The following is a 12,597-nucleotide window of genomic DNA, read 5'->3' on the forward strand; positions in this document are numbered from 1 at the left end:
CAATTGCTTTAACAATCGCCTGTACATCCTTATAATTTACAGGGGTGTACATTGTTCGTGCCTCATCACCTTCTCCTGTCACCCTGACCGGGAATGCTAATGCTGCCGAAGGGGCCCAATCTGCGCACGCGTTGTTTATTTTCCTCCAGTCCGTAACGGGAATACCCTCCTGCGATCCCCCTTTGCTACATCTGCGGGTGTGTCGGGTTCCGATCCCTCCCTTACTATCATTTGAGTCTGAGTCTGCCCGGGGCCACTCGTCCCCGGAACTGTCCGACTCAGAATCGGAACTCGACTGACTGGCTACTTCTGGGCTCCGATGTTTTTTCTTCCGGCTCCGGTGCCGCCCACTTTCCTTTTTGGGGCTCCGACCCCTCCCACCTCCTTTGTGGGCGGGCAGTTCCCTGCCCTTCGGCTCGCCCCATGTCCTGCCTGGGGAGGAGTTTGCCATACAGTGACAGATCTGTGGGCGGACCCAACCACCCTTTTCCTCCTTACTCTCCTTATTAGGGCATAGAATCGGATAGGCGCTCTGATTGGTTCCTGCTGCCTGGTTTGTATTTCCCGCCGCCCGGCTCGCGATCCCGCCCCCCTCCTGGTTATCGGCACCGCCCCCCTTCTCCTTTTCGCTCGGCGCGGTCGGCGCGGCGCCAACGGCGGGGTAGAGCGGGCTGGGACCGAGCGGGTGCGCTCCCCCCCCTTTTTTTGCCTCGCCTGGCGCGGTCGGCGCTGCGCCGATGCCGGGGCGGAGAGGGCTGGGGGCAAGCGGGTCCGCGCCCCCCCCTTTTCTGCCTCGCTCGGCACGGCACCGGCGGCGGGGCGGAGCGGGCTGGGGCTTGGTGGGTCCGGACCGCCCCCCTTCTCCTTTTCGCTCTCCCCGCCTTCCCGTCCGCGCGCTCCCATCAGTTCTGGCGCCCCGCCCTCGTCTCCGGCAGAGGCGTTTTCGCCCCGCCCTCCCCCTTGGGGATCGGCGCCATCTTTGGGCGAGTATGGAGGCGGTCTCTGCCACGCGTCATCGGCTTTTGATTTTTCGGCCGCTTCCCTAGCTTCCTCAATTAGACCGCACCAAACGGATTCTGTTTGTTTTGTCTCTTCCGCGGGCGGAATAGGGTTTGCAGGCTGGGGTGGGGCGTTCCCCTCCTGCCGGTCCGCCTGGGGACCGTCATCGGTTGGGGGTGCGGTCTGCGTGGCTGCACCGACCCCGATTTTTGGGACGATTAGTAAACAGTCCCTTGCCTTCCTCCATGTCTCCTGCTCCTCTAGGGCTTTTTCCAAGGCGCCCTTGACCTTCCCCCATGCCTTGAGGGATTTTCCCGTGCCTGAGGATATGGTCTCCTCGGCCAATGCATAGGTGCATTTATTCCACACCTCTGGGTGGAGGATATCCACCGCCTGGTCAATGACCCCAGTCTCTAACAGCCTCGAAACTGCGAGGGTAAAATCTTTGGGCCTACACTCAATTCCCCACTGTCTATGTAACTCAGATATGACCTTTACAAGGGCTTCCATCCTCCTTGTCGGTCCGGGAGCGTCCTCCCCGCCGGGCTGGTCCTGCCGCTCCGGCCGCTGTTCACCCGAATCCAGGCGAATTTCCCGAACCCGAATTCGACTCTGGTTTGGGCCTCAATTTTCCTCTTTCCCGGGTTTCGGCACCATTTGTTGCCTTCGGTGAGGCGTGGCGACCTGGTTCAAGGACAACTCAGCAACCACCCCAGGTTGCTTGGACCATCAGCACACAGACATCAATATGATGGATGGCAAAATGGCGTTTATTCTTTGGAAACACCTCGTTTTATAGCCTAGGTTTACACCGTCACTTCCGCCTGCTTGCGTCAGGGGTCCAACAATCTATTGGTTGTCCGAGGGTCTAATCTTTCCCTACAGCGCGGAATCTTCCGGTCGCCAGACCCTAACTCCCACATGGAATAACATAACAACTGATGAAGTGCTGTTAAAATCATAACATAATAACAATAGAAATACAATCCTATTTTAAAAGTTAAAAACCTTCTTTGAAGACCAACTTCAAACTACAAAAACAACAAACAACTCAGCAGGTATAAAGCATCACAGAAAAGGTGAAAAAATGGAGCAGTGAGTCGCCTAAAAAGTCAAAGTGCAAGCCAAGTCTGTTCCCACAGAGCTGAAATAATCTGGTTGATCCCCTGCTCCTCACTCCCTTCCTTCTTCCTCCTGAAAGCAGCCCCGCTTGCAGGATGCATCTCCCTGCAGGTGGAAATCTAGGAAGAAAAGGGCGTGCTGAGTAAATCTCAGTCCTTGTGTCTGTTCCACAAGAACTGAGCGGGAGGAGCAATGAAGTGCTCAGACTGGTTGAACCTCTGTCCTGGTTTGGGCCAGGATAAAGGGGATTTTCTGTCTTGTACTTTTGCTTTCACCTAAGTCTCCTGTAAGTAGCTGCACTTGCTGAAATTAACAGCAAGTTTCTCAGTCAGTGTCTGCTTCTGGGACTGATAACACTTGATGTTTACAGTTACTGCTAGAGACTGGTGTGCAGAACCAAGGACACTGCTCGGTTCTGAGGAACATTTTGGGCTCTGGAAAGAGAAAAGGAGTAAAGAGGTCACAACTGCAACCTTCCTTTGGGGAGGAACAGACAAGATAAATGACCAAAATTGACCAGAGTATTCCATCCCATACACCTCATACTCAGTATAAATTTGAGGGATCACAAGGGTCAAACCCCTTCCTGCTTCCCCTTCTTCTCCTGTCCCTGTTTGCTTTGGCATCCTGGGAGGATTCCATCCGTTCCTCTGCCTGTGCTCCTGATCCATCGCAGCCTGAATTTCTGTGTTCCTGCCTCCAGCTCCTGACTGCTGCTGACTCCAGTTTGACCCCCTTCCCAAAGGAGGGTTGCAGGTGTGACCTCTTTACTCCTTTTCTTTTTCCAGAGCCCAAATGTTCCCAGGGCTGCCCTGCAGCCTCAGTGGTGATGTGAGAGTTATTGGGGGAAAGGGGGGAGGAACATGGCATCAATTTTCCTGTGTATGTGTCTATATTTAGTGATTTTTCCTTTTTATCATTAAAGCTGTGTAGTTTAGTTTCCAACCCATAAGCCTCTCTCCCTTATTCTCTCTCCTTTCTTTATCAGGGAGAGGAGGAAGATTAATAAAGACCATCTGTTATTTGGTTTAATTGCTGGGCCAGTGTTAAACCCTGACAGGTACCCTTCACAGATGTGCCCTCAGCCCATTCTCCAGAGCTCCTGGATGCTCAGCAGCAGGCAAAAACCCATGAGTGACAGCACAGCCTCTTGGGGAAGTTCAGCACCAGGCTGCTCTCTGCAGTCCATTGCCACCAGGTCCTCCTCAAAACATCAGGAGCAGAGCTGCTACAGGCACTGTGCACATGTAGGGTGTTCAAGGGACAGCCTGGTGATGCTTGGGACAGGAGACTGGGACAATGTGGCAGACAAATCATCCAGCCACAGCCCACAAGTGTCAAGATCTTGTGCAGCCACAGCCACTGCCCCTGGCAGGCTCCTTCCTGTCTGTGAGTGCTCAGCACACTTTGGCTGCTCCTTGTGTGAAGGGAGGACACCGTGGGGCCCAGCTGGTTGTTCCAGCTTTACTCACCTGCAGCCATTTCCCCCAGTTCACCCCTGCTCCTCTCTTCAGAGCCAGCAGCACAATACCCATCGGAACCATCCCAGGCTTCCCTTCTTCAGTAGGGATCTCAGGAAGACCAAGGTCTCAGCTGCCTGGGACCGGACTTCCAGGTCAGGGTCCTTCTCCAGTCTGTGGAGGGCTGCAAGGGGAAGAAAAAGAGGGAGCAGTGGTGAAACCCCTCTGTCTGCAAAGAGCCTCCCATGCCAGCTCCATCCCTCTTTGTCCCTGGACAGGAGGAGGAGGTGGGATCATTCCTGCTGCTCAGGAATGCCCCGAGCACCCCTGATCCCTTCCTCTGCCCCTGGAGCATTTCTTTCCCTGGGGCATTTCTTTCCTGGAGCAGGGCCAGGCATGGCCCCTGCCCCACCAGCCCCAGCCAGAACAGCTCTGCCCCTACTCACCGCTGCACATTTTCCACAGACTCTCCTGATCCTGGGTCCCGCTCAGGCGCCGCACAGCAATCCCTGAGAACAGAGATCTCATCAGAACAGCCCTGGGGAAAAAGAGCGGAAGGAGAGGGGAAGGAGAGGGGAAGGAGAGGCCCCGGGGGCTGTGTCTTACCCATGAAACTGACAGCCTGCAGCCTGACACTGGCTCGAGTGTCTGCCATGGATTTCATGCAGAAATTGAGGTGGTCTGGGAGCCTCCTCTTGTCCTGCTCCAACTGGAGAAAATGGCACAGACCATTTCCCATGTGCTGAAGCCATCCCTCTGCCCATCCAAGGGAAGGGAAGAAAGGGAAGGGGAAGGGAAAAGGGAGAAGGGAAAAGGGAAAAGGGAAAAGGGAAAAGGGAGAAGGAAAGGAAAGGGAAAAGGGAAAAGGGAAAAGGGAAAAGGGAAAAGGGAAAAGGGAAAAGGGAAAAGGGAAAAGGGAAAAGGGGAAGGGGAAAAGGGGAAGGGGAAAGGGGAAGGGGAAGGGGAAGGGGAAGGGGAAGGGGAAGGGGAAGAGGAAGGGGGACTGATCCCCAGGCTGTGTGTTCCACTATGGAGCAGGGTCAGTGAGGAAGAGCTGCAGACCCAGACCCTGGGCTCATGGGGCATCCCTGCTGCCTGGGGCCCATCCTCACCAGTAGCTTTCCAATCTTCCTTGTATCCTTTCTCTTGACCCGACGCTTGAGTTTTTCATTCTCGAGGAAGTCTGCACAGGTGAGGAGGGCTTCCTGAGTGGCCTGCAAAGCAGCAGAAGCTGGGAGACAGCACCACAGCTTGGAGAAGGAGCCCTGACATCCCCCTCCTCTTGGCAAGGCCAGGCAGGGGGAATCTGATCATTAATTGTCTGTGGCAGGGGCTCTGCAGGGACCCATCCTCTGGGCTGTGCAGGAGGAGGCCTGGGAGGGGTCCCTAGCACCCTGCCCCCTCTGCAGCAGCAGCAGCAGCAGCAGCAGCAGCAGCAGCAGGAGGTGGAGGAGGCGGAGGAGGAGGCGGAGGAGGCGGAGGAGGAGGAAGGCAGTAGTAGGACTGGCACAAGGAAGGAGGAGATCTCTGCCCTGCCCTGGGCAACTGGGGCAAGTGGGGCAACCTGGAGGTTCCCAGAGGCTGACTGAAAGCAGCCCTCAGTCCTGATGGCCAGGCCACCATCAGAGGACCAGGTCTCCCTTCCCCATGTCACTTGGGGAAAATCTGTACCTGTCACCTGTACCTGTCTCCATGTCACCTGAAAATCTGTTCAGCTTTGAAATCCCTACCTGGGCCACACTGTCGGTCTGGTCATTCAGATGGAATAAGAGTGGGAGGAGGGCTCTCCAGATTTTCTTCTTCATCTCCTCCCTCTCTAGCTCATCTCCCCCCTCCACAGACTCCACCATCTTTCTCAGAAGGCTGATGGAAAGCTCTTGTACCTGGATGGACTCCTGGGAGGATGGAAGGAAGGAAAGAAGGAAGGAATAGAAATAGAAATAATAGAAAGGAATAGAGAGAAAAAGAGAAAAAGAGAAAAAGAGAAAGAGAGAAGAAAGAGAAAAGAGAGAAAAAGAGAAAAAGAAAACAAAGGGAAAAAGAAAAAAGAGAAAAAAGAGAAAAAAAGAGAAAAAAGAGAAAAATAAGAAAAAGGAGAAAAAAACAGAGAAAAAAGAAAAAAAAGAAAAAAGAGGAAAAAAAGAGAGAAAAAAAGAAAAAAAGAGAAAAAGAGAGAGAAAAGAGAGAGAAAAAGAGAAAAAGAGAAAGACGAGGTGAGTGCAGCAACAGCCTCTCCCTGCCTATGGTGAGCAGGGGCATTGGTAGGGTGGGTGTGAGAGGAGATGCTCGGGGGGCTTGGGGGGCCTGGATGCCTCATCCTGCCAAGGAGAAGCTGCACTGGGCTGCAGGACCCAGCAGCCCTCCCAGCAGAGAGAGCCCAGGGGTGTGAGGAGCTGCCCAAGTGCTGCCCATGGGGTCCTTGCCCTCTGCCCCTCTGTGGGGCTCAGGCTCCTTACATCATCAAAGAAGGGTGGGAGCTCGTCCACCAGCAGCAGAGCAATGGCTCTGGACTTCTTCTTCAGGTGCCCCATCAAATTGTGGAAGATGAGCAAGGCTGACACTCTGCTGTCTGCATAGGGATTCCTCAGGCACAGCAGGATGTCATCCAGCAGGCACCTGTACCTCATTCTTCTGGCCTGGGGGAAGCAGAGAATTTCTGTGCTGCTTGGAGCAGGGCTCACTCTGCTGACAGCCACCTCCTTCCTCCCAGCCAGACTCAAGCCACCACGTTACCCCCCTGCCACAGCCCCAGGCTGCCAAGGTGGCTCTGCCTGACTCCACCTCGCTCACCATCTCCTCTTCTTCTGACAGTGCCACCAAGGCCCTGAGTGCCAGGAAGTTCTTTGCAGGGGAGGGATGCTTCAGATGTGCCTGGAGGACATGCAGGTCAACCCAGCCCTTTTGGAAGGGGATGGCAGGCCAGGAGAGGAAGCAAAGAGAGCAGTGAGAGACAAGCAGAGCCCGCAGGACCCCTTGACACTCCGGGGCTCCTCATTACCGTGGTCACAACACTGCTGTGAGGCAAAGGAAACAATCTGGGGCTCTCAGACTGCCCCTTGGGCTGGACATCTGGGTGTTGTGCATTCTCCTTCTCCTCCAGTGTCTTGCCTGCATGGGGGGAAAACACACAAGAGGTAGCAGGACTCAGCATCTTTGCCCACAAGCTTCCCAATCACTGCAAGAGCTTTCAACTTGGCATGGATGAGGAGGGAGGCTGTGCTGGGACCAGCCCCCAGCCCCAAGAAGCCCTGGCAGTCAGGCACCACCACCATTGTGCCCCCTGCCTGTGGTACCCCTGTTGCCATGGAAACGGCATCCCGGCATCCCAGCACTCCCACTCCCTGGGCTCTGGACCCTCTCCACCCCCCCCCAGGGCCCCCCTCTCACTCACTCATCTGCAGTGGCTGGACCGTGGTCACTTCGTAGGGTTCTGCTGGAGAGCTGCTCTCCTGAGGAGCCCTCACCTCCTCCCAGGCCTGCTTGGGGTGGCTGGGGGGTCTCCGTGCCATCCTGCCAAATGGAAGGAAGTGTGGGAGGAGGAAAGGAGGGAGGGGCAACTTAAGGGAAACACAACACCTCTTGGGCTGCCCTTAGGCCCCATCCTCCCTTACATCCCCTCAGGACCTTCCTCTACCCTCCAGCTCAATCCAGAGCCCTGTGTGCACATGCCCTGCCACGGCCCCAGCACCTCCTTGGGAATCCCTGCTTCTCCCGCTCCAGGTTGTGCTCTCTTCACAGCTCTTCAGTTTCTGGCACCTCTCAGTTACAGCCTTTCTCCCACTTGAAAAATCTCTCAGCAAGAGCTGAGAAGCCAAAGATGTTGATGCCCTCTCCTCTCTCCCTGTTGCTCTCTGGGGATGCAATTGCCAATGGGGCTCTTACAGTGCCCCAGACTCACCAGATGATGTCAGAAGAGGAAACCAAACAAGAATGCATCTCTCTCTTTTCTGCACCACCTTAACAGCTCCAACCAATGCCCTCCCCTACAGCCTCAGACACAGAGAACTCAAGGATCCAACCCAAGCCCAACTGATTTAGGCAGCTTCTCAGATGCTTCTCTACACACAGCCTGTCTCTGCCCAGCCTAGAAAGGTGGAAGAGCTCAGCCTGGAGCTTGGAAGGTGTAGTCCAGCCTCTACTTTTCCAGTCTCTCACCTCTCCTGAAAGCCCAATTAACAGAATTACCTTTGTCAGAGGAGGGAAGCTGTGGAGAAGTGGGCAGCAAATGCTCAGTGGGCACCCAAGGAAGGAGCCAAGGAAGGAGCTGAGTTCTCCTGAGGGCCAACTCAGACCAACTCTCCTGCCCTGGCCTGCTTCTCAGAGTTCCAAGCTCTGGCCACGTCACCACCCTTTGTGACACGGGTTGGCACGGTGTCCCCTCAAGGCTGCCACAGCCCAGTCACCTTCCACCACTGGCAGCCACTGGGCTTCCCCCTGGGCTGGTGGCAAAGGGCTTTTTGCCTTGGGACAAGAGCTTTTGGGGCTTGGCAGAGCTCCCACCTCTTTCTAAAGAGGAGCTGCAGCCCCTGAACCTCTGGGAGGGCAGTGAGTATTGGTCCTGCCCCAAGAGGCAGCTGCTTGGGATTTCTGCCCCACTGGAACCAGGTTGGCTCCTGCCCCACCCGGATCCTTGGGTTTTCCCCAGTCCTGCTCAGGACACTGAGCTGTACTCCTGCTCAGCTCAGGGCAGGTACTTTGCTAACCCCTGCTACACTCAGCACCACAGAATTGTCACGGTTGGAAAAGACCTTCAAGTTCACCACATTCAACTGTCAATGTCTTACCCCCCTCCCCATTACACCCAATAAAACCTATTTATCACTATCTGGATCACTGTGCCCATGTCCTCAAGTGCCTCTTCTACACGGTTTTTCAATATTTCCAGGGATGGTGACTCCACCACCTTCCTGCTCAGCTCAGTGCCTGACTACTCTCATCGTAAAGAAATTCTTCCTAATTCCTAATCTAAACCACCCTCATTGCAACTTCAGCCCATTTCCTCAACTCCTATTGTTATTTGCTTGAGAGAAGTGCCCAGCACCCACCTCTTCTCCAAATTAAGCAATCCCAATTCCCTCATCAGCTCCCCACAGGACTCTTTCTCCAGATCCTTACCATGCTTGGTTGACTTTCTCTAAACTCCAGCACCTCGAGGGCTTTCTTGTAGTGAGGGGCCAAAAACCGATCCCAGGATTCTAAGTGTGGCCTGGTTGAACCTCTGTCCTGGTTTGGGCCAGGATAAAGGGGATTTTCTGTCTTGTACTTTTGCTTTCACCTAAGTCTCCTGTAAGTAGCTGCACTTGCTGAAATTAACAGCAAGTTTCTCAGTCAGTGTCTGCTTCTGGGACTGATAACACTTGATTACAGTTAATGCTAGAGACTGGTGTGCAGAACCAAGGACACTGCTCGGTTCTGAGGAACATTTTGGGCTCTGGAAAGAGAAAAGGAGTAAAGAGGTCACACCTGCAACCCTCCTTTGGGAAGGGGGTCAAACTGGAGTCAGCAGCAGTCAGGAGCTGGAGGCAGGAACACAGAGATTCAGGCTGCAATGGATCAGGAGCACAGGCAGAGGAACGGATGGAATCCTCCCAGGATGCCAAAGCAAACAGGGACAGGAGAAGAAGGGGAAGCAGGAAGCGGTTTGACCGTTATGATCTCTCAAATTTAGACTGAGTATGAGGTGTATGGGATGGAATACTCTGTTTGGTCAATTTTGGTCATTTATCTTCTTCGTTCCTCCCAAAAGGAGGACAAGACAGAAAATTACCTTTATCCTGGCCCAAACCAGGAGAGACCCAGCAAAGTGCATCACTTTGGAAGAAGTCCTCAAACAGCCTTTTTTCTGCCCCTCTGAAAAGGGAAAAAAGGGCACTGCCTCCTGAAGCTGAGGGGGCTGACACAGCTGTCAGTCCCCCAAAGAAGAGTGGAAGATGTTAAATGCTGCTTGGTTGCAAGTCTGTTGTTTGGTGCAAGTCAAATGTTTGTAGGATTAAGGCGGTTTGTAAGTGCCCATTTTGTTGTTGTTGTTAACACGTTTTGGTTACTGAAGTTGAAGCCAACTGTTGGCAGAAAGCTTCCTCTAGAAAAAGATACTGATGGACTTGGTTGTTTCCTCCATTCACTAAGATCTTGGGACAGGGGTGCTCTGAACCCTGCACAGATCTCCTGCAGCTCTCTCCTCCTGCTGAGTGGTCTCTACAGTAAGAATTCCAATACCCAGAACACACAGCTCCCTATCACCACCACCTCAATGGCTTCATCACTGCACATCCCCCACATCTCCAGCTGTACTCCAACTATAAAATCAGGAGCTGACCCCCTACTGCTAATGGCACTGGCAACACACCTTGCTTACAGTGGAGAAGGTAACACAGCCATGGGAGCTCCTCCTCCCTCCAGGGAAGTCTCTGGAGCTGCTCAGTCCCAGCAAGGGTCTCCTTTTTTGTGTCTTCTAAAGGGCAAAGGAAGTAAAACAGGAGATGAAGCACATCAAGTTGCAGGTTCATAATTCAAGTGCCCCATAAATGACCTTCAAGTGTCCATCCTCAAAGGCACTTCAGCTTCAGAGCTGCTCCTCAGAAGATGCTGCTTCCTCACTCCTCTGGGGTTTAGCACAGGCATTTCTCTGGTAGCCAGGCTGCTTCCCTGACCAGGGGGAATTCACCTCACCACCTCCAGTGCCGCAATACCTCTTCACCCAGCAGGGATCACCTCATCACATCCTCGTTCCAGAGGGGCAGCCAAGTCAAGCCAAGGACCCCTGCACCTCCATGAGTGCAGCAAAGCATTTGTCCCTTCCCCTCAGCCCCACTCCTAGGAGGAACACTTCCCAGCACAGTGGGCGCTGCCTAAGACTGGGGAATGGAAACCCACAGACTCTAACAAGTTGGACACTGACAGTTTCAAGCAGCCATGCTCCAGGGGCAGGCAAGGTTCCTCACTCCTGCTCCCAGCTCTTGGAACACCACCAGAAGAGCCTCTTGCCAAAGAACAGCACCCTGACTTCACCCTACACAACCCCCTCCCAGCCCACCACCAGCCACCCCACTGCAGAGCTGCCAGCAGCCTGACTGTGGCCACCCCCAGGCAGTTCCTCTCCTCCCCTCTGACATTTCGGTCACCCCACTTCCATTTCTGTTTCGCTGCCGCAAATCTGCAACGGCCAAAGTTCTCCTTTAAGCCCCTTTTCAGAGTCTTGCAGAAGAAATGCTGAAATCCCTGACACACCTTTTCCAGGCTGGACAGACGACAGAAAGGGTCCTCTTCCCAGCCTGCATTTTAGCTGCCTCCCTGCCAGCTGGACCCCTTCTCAAGAGACACAACTGAGCCAGGCAGGAAATGGAACGTCTACATCTACAAGTAGTGCTTCTTTCCTTTTATACTGCTTTTCAACCTCATTTGGCTCCAGCTGCTTGTTACCTGCTCGCTCAGCACCTGCTCTTTGCTCTCTACACACAGTGTGCACATGAGATTACAAGCTCTTTCACCAGCACATTTCAATTCCTCAGGGCCCTCTGTTCCCTACTGACTCAACCACCCCCTCCTTTCTCCCTCCCTGACACCTGCCAGAGCCCATGGCCTCACTCCTGCCAACAACAAACCCTTTGGAATAGCAGGTCCAGGACTAGGCATGTCAGATCCTCCTCTCAACACCAGCACTTACCAACAGAACAGGGCAGGGTGCACAAAGCACACTATGGTGCCAGAAGCCTCGGGGAAAACCCCTCGGCCTTGCTACCACAGACCACACACCTGAAACGAGCATTCACCCACCTCACACCAGCACAGGGGACCTTGGCTACAGGGGCAAGACCCACATTTACCCATGTGGGTAAAAAAATCCCATGTGTTTTCCTTTAAGCCAAGTTCCTGCAGCCTGCACTCTGAAGAATGCCAGCTGACCCAAGCCAAAGCACAGTCGAGCACACAGAATAAATTGACAGGAACCTGACCGCTTGTGGTCGCTGAGATGCTCAGAGAGCTGAGCACAGAGAACTTAAACCCTGTTCTACACACTCAACGGGCTCTTTAGCAAAGCTTTTACACTGAAACAAAACGGAGCTTCTGTGGAGTCCAGTGAGCAAAGGCTGAGAGCAGCCCCAGCACAGGGACTTACCCGGCACTCCACCAGCCACCGCCAGGTCACAAAACCTTTCTGCACAGCCCCCAGAGTCACCTTTGCACCAGAAGCAGCTGGAAACTTTCCTCCTGCCTCCAAGCCAGCCTCCAGTACACCTTGAATATTCACTCCTGGAACTGGGAAGGCTCAAACCTCTCTTTCTCATCTGGAAAGACAAAGTGTTTTAATGAAGCTGTCACACACAGCTCTTTGGTTTCTTTGTTGTTTTCATCTTTTACAGAACCAATTAAAGAACCACTTGTGTGTCTCCTACCTTATCTTGCAAACTATGTAACACAGCACACAGTTCATCTCTTGGGCAGAGGAAAAAGCAAAGCAGAGAAAAAAATGAGACACAAGTGCCAAATGCTCTGCTGGAGGACTCGGACACAAGCACAGAAGATGCTGTTCAGGGTAACAAGCACACAGGAAAACTCCTGTGCCATGAAACAGTCAGAATGTCAGGGCTGGATTCTCAGCCTCCAGCGGGGCTCTGCCAAGTCATACTGCTGCTGAATCACAGACTCATGGATGCTGGAAAGGGACCATTGGAGCCCACCTGGAATAACTTCCCTTCTCCAAAGAGTGCACAACACGACCACTGCACCGCAGAGCAACCCGTGGGCCTTGCTCCTTTCAACATGGCTTTCCCAGCTGCTTCCTCAGGGGAGACTAGGGAGCACTGACAGGTTTTCTCTCTCTTCCACCACCACCCGGGATACCAAGTGTGAGGGAATGCTGCTTCATTTTACCTTTAGCTCCAGGACCAGGTCCTCCCCTCCAGCCAAGGGCAGCCTGAGCTGTGCTCAGACAGCATGGCAACATCTCTGCCACAGCCTGCCTGTGCCTGGGGAGCCTGACAGGGAAAAGGATCACCTCCCTCCACCTGCTGGCACT

Source organism: Calypte anna, unplaced genomic scaffold (genome assembly GCF_003957555.1).
Source record: "Calypte anna isolate BGI_N300 unplaced genomic scaffold, bCalAnn1_v1.p scaffold_92_arrow_ctg1, whole genome shotgun sequence".
In the NCBI taxonomy this organism is placed as follows: domain Eukaryota; kingdom Metazoa; phylum Chordata; class Aves; order Apodiformes; family Trochilidae; genus Calypte; species Calypte anna.